Source organism: Zingiber officinale, chromosome 2A (genome assembly GCF_018446385.1).
Source record: "Zingiber officinale cultivar Zhangliang chromosome 2A, Zo_v1.1, whole genome shotgun sequence".
Classification (NCBI taxonomy): domain Eukaryota; kingdom Viridiplantae; phylum Streptophyta; class Magnoliopsida; order Zingiberales; family Zingiberaceae; genus Zingiber; species Zingiber officinale.
The window spans coordinates 62,535,308-62,544,693 of NC_055988.1; positions in this window are offsets into that span (position 1 = coordinate 62,535,308).

Consider the following 9,386-nt stretch of genomic DNA (forward strand, 5'->3'; position numbering starts at 1 on the left):
AGCTACCACGGGAAAGCTAATGTGGTTGCGAATACTCGGGAAGTCGAGAGGACTTTGGCTTGCCGGACTTGATCACGGACTTGATTCGAGCTTTCTCGAGTTAGATCTTGAGGCGAGGACCCGGCAGGCGGTATTAGTTACCATGGTTGCTCGATCGTTGATCGAGACGAGGATCAAGAGGCACAAGCGATGATCGGCATTGCGGTTTATTAGCGATCGGATAGCTTAAGGCGTGAGGTTTACAGAGCGAGGAGGGTATTATATTCTTCCGAGGCGATTATGCGTACCTCGGTCTCATCCGGTCTTACAGGAGCTATTACAGGAGGCACACCGTTCTCGATTTGCGATCCATCCAGCGGGACCCGCATGTATCGAGACTTGAGGCGTTCCTATTGGTGGAACGGCATGAAGAAAGACATCGCGGATTTTGTAGCTAGATGTCTTGTCTGTCAGCAGGTGAAGGCAGAGACCTGCAGGTTACTTCAGCGGATTCCTATTCCCGAGTGGAAGTGGGATCACATTACCATGGACTTTGTGGTAGGGTTGCCGAGGACACGACGAGGTCATGACGCGATTTGGGTAATCGTTGATCGATTAACCAAATCTGCGCATTCTTAGCGATTCGGAGGACTGATCCCTTGGATCGATTGGCGATCTGTATTGCCGGAGATCATCAGACTACATGGTGTTCCATTGAGTATCATTTCGGATAGAGATCCACGGTTCACGTCTCGTTTCTAGCAGAGTCTGCAGCAGGCCTTGGGCACACAGCTCCGTTTGATACTGCTTTCCATCCGCAGACAGATGGACAGTCGAGCGGACTATTCAGACTCTTGAGGATCTGCTGAGGTCGTGTTATGGATTTTGGAGGCAGTTGGGAGGACCATCTGCCGTTGGTAGAGTTTGCCTACAACAATAGCTTTCATTCGGCTATCCAGATGGCACCGTTTGAGGTGTTGTATGGTAGACCTTGTCGGACACCCGTCCTTTGGGATGAGGTTGGAGAGGCTCAGTTGTTGGGACCTCATAGAGTTCAGCAGGATGCGAGTTGGTCCGTACTATCAGACGGAGGATGGCAGAGGCGCAGGACCGCCAGAAGAGTTACGCTGATTGGAGACGCAGACCACTAGAGTTCTCTGTTGGCGACCATGTATTTCTACGAGTTTCACCCACGAAAGGGGTGAAGAGATTTGGCCTCAGAGGTAAGCTAGCTCCACGGTACATTGGTCCTTTCGAGATCTTGGAGAGGATCGGAGCGGTAGCTTACCGATTGGCACTACCACCGTCCCTGTCAGGCGTTCACGATGTATTTCACGTATCGATGCTGAGGAGATACGTGCCTGATCCGACACATGTGCTGGCAGATATCCCAGTTCCAGTTCAGCCTGACATTACATATGAGGAGGTTCCGGTACGGATACTCGACCGGAAAGAGCGTCAGTTGCGGAACAAGACTATCCGGCTGGTTAAAGTCGGATGGCAGCATCATTCAGACGAGGAGGCTACTTGGGAGCTCGAGGACACTATCCGAGCTCGATATCCCCATCTTTTCACTTGAGGTATGTGATTTATTTACCGTTCAGCATTTATACGCTATATCTGTTGTTAGTACTTGCTGATGGTAGATAATGAAATTTGGGGACCAAATTTTTATTAGTGGGGGAGAATGTATAATACCGGAAATAGGCGAATATTAATAAGGGGATTTTCCAGAATTTTTGGACATTTTTCGGGAATTTATTGGAGCTCGTACGGACGAGTTGACGGGGATAAAAATGGGATCCGGAAAAGCCTGTTTAGGCGACCCGTTTAAGCGAGGAAAAGTTTTATTTTCCTTTATATTTTCTTTTCTTTATTTTCTTTTCTTATGTTTCTTTTCCTCCGGTTTCTCTCGACGCCGACCCGAGCTCTCTTCTTCTCTCGCGCCCGACGCCGGCCCTAACCGCCGGCCGGCGGTTCCTCCTTCCCGAGAGCACAAAACCCTCGGCCAGTTCTTCCTCCTTCTATTTCTTCCTCCCAAACCGCACACCCGAAGCTCTTCTCCTCTTCTCCTCTTCTCCTCTTCTCTGCCGCCACCACAGCGCTAGCCATGCCCTAATTGGGTTGTGCCGCCGTCGAGATTGCTTCGCCGCCACCGACCTAGTGCTGCCGCCGGCCTTCCTCCGCCCTACAGCCGACGCCTTCTCCCCTTCACCGACGCCGATCCAGCCGAGCCCTAGAGCCGGCTGCCACCACTGTGTCGTGCCTTAGCATCACCAGCATCTGATCACTAGGTTCTGCCAAGCACTTAGTCTCACCTCCCGTGCCCTAGATTCATCATTGGGACGACCTTTTTCGTCCACCAGTTGCCGGCAAAGGGAACGAGAGGCACTGATTTAGTGTTGACAACAGGTTTGTGGCAACAAACTCTTCCGGTTAGCATTGTCCTGCATCGGTATCTCTTGGCAGTGTGTCCACAGGGACGACATTGTACTAGGTAAGGTGAGTTGGAAAATTTGGGTCATTTCTAGAAATTGTTATCTCTGTTTCTTGATCGCAAACTGATCTGACCAGTGGGAAGGAATCTAGTAGATTGGTTCTGTGAATTCTCTTTAGCTCCAGCAGCGAACACACTCTGAGACTGTGGATCAAGAAACGACATTGAGGTGAATTGAGGTAAGATGTAGAGAAAGTTATTTCTTTTGGTTACCGTGTACACTTGAATTTATTTTGTTAGGTCGGATATACATATTTGTATATATGGATCTTGATCAATTGAATAAAGGAAGGGTTAAGGTTAACGAAATTAATCCTAATTGATTAGTTGGATTAGAATTTAGTTTGGCTAAATGTTATATTATAGAATTAGCTAAACTAGACATTTTGTTTGATACAGGACTTTGACGTGAGACGAGTATCTCGACGTCGTGAACCAGATTGGACTTTTCGATTTGGAGGCGGGTACTTTTGACTTATTGTCTTTGATATGCTTAGTAATTAAATTAACAAGATGCATTAATTATGTTTCTTACTTGTTTCGGTTAATCACTGCCCAATACATGCTACCTATTGATTGATTGTTTGTTTACATCTTGTATGGATATATATACCTGATTCCACATGCTCATGGGTAGTGATATAACCATATTTTACCATGTCAGGACCTAGGTTTGATACCTTATATGATCAGATACCTTGATATGATTCATTCACTTTGGTGCACATTATGATATGTCCAGAGATTGGTTTAGTATATTACCATGTTTAGTGACATGCATCATTCGCATGATTGCATCTTTGAGTGATTGATTGCTCCTTTATTGTCGAGCACTTTGCTAGTTTCATCACTGGTGCTCCGTTGTGGCGCTCATGGGTAGCGGGACACAGCGTGGTAGCACGTCATTTGGCTCTCGGTGCTCCGTTGGTCGCTCATGGGTAGTGTGTGTAGCGAGATACCTCCCCGTCACGCGTACTGGGAGTTGAGAGCATTGCGCTCCCCATTTATGATTTGGGGTAGGAGTACGTGTTCCGACAGCATTCCGTCCACTCGATCACTCATCGGAGTAGTGTTCTTTGAGTGCACGGTTGTCCCCTACCCTCGGTCCCCTTTGTTGTTGTGAGTGGTGGCGTCGAGGTGACCATGACATTGGCATCATATGCATGATGCATTTATTGTTGTGTTTGTTGCACTTATATGCTGCACATTGCTTGGATACCTTGATTGACATGCATCAGGTCTTCTATACCTTCGGAGTCCTTTTACCGGGTCCTGGTTAGTACAGATTCTCTCCTGTCTTCTTCGGTTTGTAGTTACCTTTATCTTTATCAGGAGACTGTACGCATGATTAGTGCTAGGTGTTATTTCTTTACTTTGCATATCAATTGTACCTGCTGAGTGTTGGACTCACCCCGCCTCCATTGTTGATATTTTCAGGTTGATGCTGTCAGGAGAGAGTTCCAGTTGCTGGTCCCTGCAGACCTCGAGGATGTGATTGGTTTTTCGTTTGGTTTCCTTTTCTGTTCTAGACTGTTTGCACTTGTTATGTTCTGGATTTATTTGCTTATGGACATGATATAGATTTTATTATATCGATGGATTTGGATTTGGTTTTTATTCTACCACATGCCTGCCTGGACGGCAGAAGAGGTGAGTTCGTCGGATTTGAGTTTTACGAGTGTAGTGGAGTAGGGTGGATTTCGAGTCAGAGTATTATTTTACTGTTTAATTATCTTAACTGCGTGGTTGTGACAGCCAGAGGTTGAATAGATTATATATAACTGCGTGGTGATGTTTTATTTTATTGTTATTATTCCAGCCGCCTGTGGCTGAGGTATTTGTGAGATGTAGAAAAGTTTCAGATTGTCCACCGTACAGGGGAGATGCTGTCGAAATTTTCTCGGACAGGGACTCCTCTGGGGCGTGACACTATTATTATTATATGCTTTGCATCCTTCACTTATTGTGCAGCCTCTTACATCTACAAGTGTTGCTCCCTTTACCCACGGTGCTCTGCTTCCTTCTATGGCTATGGGCTCTGCTCCCTTATATCGGCTTCACACCCTTTATCTTCTCCCCTCACTCCACGGGTATTTGGGAGTTGAGGGACCGAGACAGATCCTCAATCGGTTGACACCACTTCGCGATCAGGTATGATAAAGTCTTTATTCCCTCATATTGCTATGGGCTCCGCTTTTATGGACTTCAAGGCTTATCCTCCCCTAGTCGGGGTCGAGTTATCGTCACTGGTCTCGGACCAGAGTATCAACATTGGTCTCAAATCAGAGTATCGCTAACGATCTTTCGGTCGAGTTTCCAGACCAATTCTCAGTCGGGCTACCAGACCAATGCTCGGTCAATCTTCCAGACCAATTCCTGATCAGGTCTCCAGATCAACCCCTGGGCAGACCTCTAGAACATTTCTTGGTCAGGTCTCCAGAGCATTTCTTGGTCAGGCTTCCACCTTTTCTTGGTCAGACCTCCAGATCAACCCCTGGTCAGACCTCCAGAACATTTCCTGGTCAGGCCTCCAGAGCATTTCCTGGTTAGGCCTCCAGAGTATTTCCTGGTCAGGCCTCCAGAGCATTTCCTGGTCAGGCCTCCAGAACATTTCCTAGTTAGGCCTCCAGAACACCTCCCGGTCGGGCCTTCAGACTCTCGCCTCAGTGCGAGTTATAAGTGAGCTTAGCTCTCACACCCAACGACCGTCCAGGTCGGGTCCTAGACTCTCGCCTCAGTACGAGTTATAAGTGAGCTAAGCTCTCACGCCTCCAGACTCTCGCCTCAGTGCGAGTTATAAGTGAGCTAAGCTCTCATACCTCCAAACTCTCGCCCCAGTGCGAGTTATAAGTGAGCATGCTCTCATGCCCAATGACCTTTCGGTCGGCACTGACTCACTCGCTGCTCTGCCCAGCATGCATCACACTTGATTCACTTACTGCTCTGCCCGACACTCTCAGCTCACGTTTTCACTCACTACTGTTGCTTGGTCGGCACTCGCCGCTCACTTGCAGCTCTGCCTGACACTCATCACACTTGATCCACTTGCTGCCTGGCCCGACACTTTCAGTTCACATTTTCGCTCACCATTGTTGCTCGGTTGACACTTACTGCTCGCTAGCCGCTCTGCTCAGCACTCATCATTCGCATTTCGCTCACCGCTGTGGCTCGGTCGGCACTCGTTTGGTCATGATCATGGCTTTGCTCGTCCGCCATTCTCTTTATGGTCAGGTCACGATTCACTGTCACTCGGTTGGCACTCACTCGGTCTCGCTCTTTATTGCCAGGTCACGATTCACTGTCGCTCGGTCGGCACCCGCTCGGTCTCGCTCTTTATTGCCAGGTCGCGATTCACTGTCGCTCGGTCGGCACTCACTTGGTCTCGCTCTTTATTGCCAGGTCACGATTCACTGTCGCTCAGTCGACACTCGCTCGGTCTCGCTCTTTATTGCCAGGTCACTGTCACTCGGTCGACACTCGCTCGGTCGGTACTCGCTCGGTCTCGCTCTTTATTGCCAGGTCGTGATTCACTGTCGCTTGGTCGGCATTCGCTCCGTCATGATCATGGCTTGACTCGTCCGTCACTCTCTTTATTGGCAGGTCGCGATTTACTATCGGTCGGTCAATAGTTTACCGGTCATGCTTACGGCTTTGGTTGCTAATCTGTCTCTTTATTGCCCGGTCGCGGTTTATAGTCGCTCAGTCGGTATTTTTTCGGTCGCACTCATGGTTACGCTCGTCGATTCGTCTCTCTATTGCTCTGTCGCAGTTTATAGACGCTCGGTCAGTATTCTTCTCAGTCACGCTCATGGTTTTACTCGTACTGATCGCGATTTATACGGAAGACATTTTCTCGATCGTGCACTCACCATTGCTCATCCATCGTCTTTTGTCTCGCTCGGTAATCGCTCGATCACCCTGCTCAGCATCGCTCGATCATCGTCTTGATATCGTTCGACATCTGCTAGATTGTTCTTTTGACACTCGCTCGGTATTGCGTTTGCCGCTTGGTCGCTCTGTCGGGCGCTCGTCGTTTGTAGCTACTCGTTTGACGTAACAAGACGAGCCTAACGATCTGATTCCATGTTCGGTAGCGATTCTGTTTTAAGGCTTGGTCTAGTCAGTCAGACTTGCGCCTCCTTTGACTAGACTTGAGGGGGAGACTTGTGATGTGGATATGGGTTAGGGGTGGAGATGTAATTAAAGGGAGATGGAGGGGCAATTTTGTCTTTGGTTGTATAGGGTTTTAAGGGAGAGAACACTGTAGCAACAGGGGGGAGGGGGCGTTTTTTGGGTTTTCTGCTTCCGCCGCCAAGTCATCTTCTTCCTCCCTCTCTTCCTCGTCGACGCCGACTCCTGCCGCTCCCCTCTTCTACCTTCGACCACCACCTCTTCTCCTCTCCCTCTTTCTTCCACGACTCCGACGTTGCTCCCTCCGTTCCGTGAGCACACTAGGGCCTTCTAGCCTTCACCTCCCGTCACGCATGCCGTCGCAGGAGGACATACCTCCCTTTCCTCCTTTATCCGCCACCATCGCCCGCCGTAGGACGCCGCCATAACTAGACCGATCTCGCTGAAGCAGCCTCAGTGTCATCATCCCTCTCCTCTCCCTTATCCCTGTCGACACTGCCTCCGAACGCCACCGCCGGCATCGTCCAATGCCATCAGATGTTACCTCACGAGTCGGCGTTACCATCGTAGCCGCTTCGAGCGTCTCTCCTAGCGGCAGCCGCCTCAATCGCAGGTGAAGGCGCCGTGGCTGCCTCTTCTTCCTCGCCGGCAGACGTCACACACCGTAGCTCCTCTTCCGGACAGCGTTAGCGCCCGGTAAGAAGACCCATACGCCGACAACCACTCTTCACCGGCTGCCGCTTGCTACTGTCGACCCATTATAGAGCTGAGGGCATTGCAGTCGCATTCCACAACCCTCGCCTTCACGCCCCATGCCTGCAATCCCTGGGTCAGCAGTCCACGTGCCAACTCGGTCCCTGTTCTCACTCTGTATTGTTGTAGTGTTTCGACCTTCGTGCCAATATTATTGTTTGATGCTCGACCTGTGGCTGTCTTGATCTGCGTGCTATGTTCATATTCCGGTCTACATGTTGTTACCTTATTTCAGTCTGTGTGCCGTTGTCTTATCCCGGTCTACGTGTAGGTGCCTTTGTCTCAACCTGCGTGCCTGTATTATATCCAGACCTGCAGCTTGTCTTCCGGATCCAGACCGCGTTCGGCTCCGTGCCTCCAGACCTGGCTCCACATTCGACTCCCATTCGGCTACTCTTCTAGGTCCCGACCACTCGAGTCGCGTCCCATCTGAGGGCGCCCCTTGGGCCAGGGTACGTTCCTCGTTCATATTCCATATGCATTTTCATTATTTTATGGCTTAGTCTGTTACTTATATGTTCGTTGGATCTGCCTCGAGCCTCGGGGTACCAGAGACCGGGGGGACCTGGTCGTTGGTTGCAGGGTAGCGTTGACCAGAGGACTTCTGAAGACTTGGTCAACACGGAAGCCATCTCAGCACACCCCCCCCCTCCGGGACGTCGCGACTCAGTCAACATTTCATCCACCTCACCCGACAGTCCGTCTGACTCAGCTTCCGGACAAGATCAATGGCCATTACAGAAGGAACAATAGACCTAAAGCTTGTCCACAATGTATGTCACAGGTATCAGTTAATCCTATTTCTCCTATTTTTCCAAGTGATCCCATTGTTGAAGAGAGATCTCTGAAGCTACTACTTCCCTTAATGCTATTTTGGTGCCTCTTGTAATTTGAGGTCTTTGAGGTGTTGTCATGGTCTTCACCCGCTTTGAAATGTTGTTGCAGCAAAAGGGACAAATAGGTGTGTGGGGTTGGATGTCACGCCTCGAGGGAGTCCCTACCCAATAAACGGACAACATCTCTCTCCTTTTGATAACATATAAAACCTGAACATATAGTCACATGGTTGTACAAGTATAATGACTACAACTCATATGACTGGAAATATACATAAGCACATAAGATGATAAGCAACCTACATAGCTAAAACAAAAAAATAATGGAAGACATAAGATAAGCCATATAAACTAAAAATAATTGACTGTTGTTGGTGCAGGGTGCACCAGAATCGAACCTGAGTTTTGATGTTGTCAAATGTTCAAGTTAAGTCTTGTTGTTATCTAACAAGTTGACTGAATGTGCAAGCTATTTATTCAACCGGGAAAACCCTAGTCGTGACTAGGCAGGAAAGACTTAGCAGATCGTGGAAGTTAGGCGGAAAGACTAAGTGGGTTGAGAGGACCCGACATTTGGTAGGGACTAACAGGTTTGGAGTACAAGATTTGGTAGGTAGGTTGAGGTAAGCAACTGGAGGAGCGATAGTGAGGTCGTGTTCCGGGAAGGAACTAACCCTTGGTAATTGATTCAATTGAAGAAATCGTGAAGGTTTCCAAGTTAAGATCAAGACAATGTTTGTCTTTTACTACTCATGTATCTTACTGTATTACTGTGCTAACCTTTATTTTGTAGGAAATTGTCTAACTCTGTTTTGTAGGGAACGACCTGATCGGTCGATCGAACTGGCGGATCGGTCGACCGAACAAGGCTAACTCATACAAGAGACTAGTTCAGACCAAATCAGAGTACAGTCTGATCAAAGCTTGATTGACTGACGAAACTAGAGGATTGGTCGACTGAACATTCATGATGTGGCACAGATCAGATGAATCAAAGTAGAGAAGGAAACTTTGCTGATCGGTTAACCAAACCAGAGGATCGATCAACCGAAAAATGTCTCATTAATGGAGCATTAAGTGAGAATCTCGATGAACAGGGAAGGTTCAATGTTCGATCGACCGATCACCATGTTCGGTCGACCGAACCATTAAACATCATTAATACTCGAAGATTGGATCTCAGCGAAGAA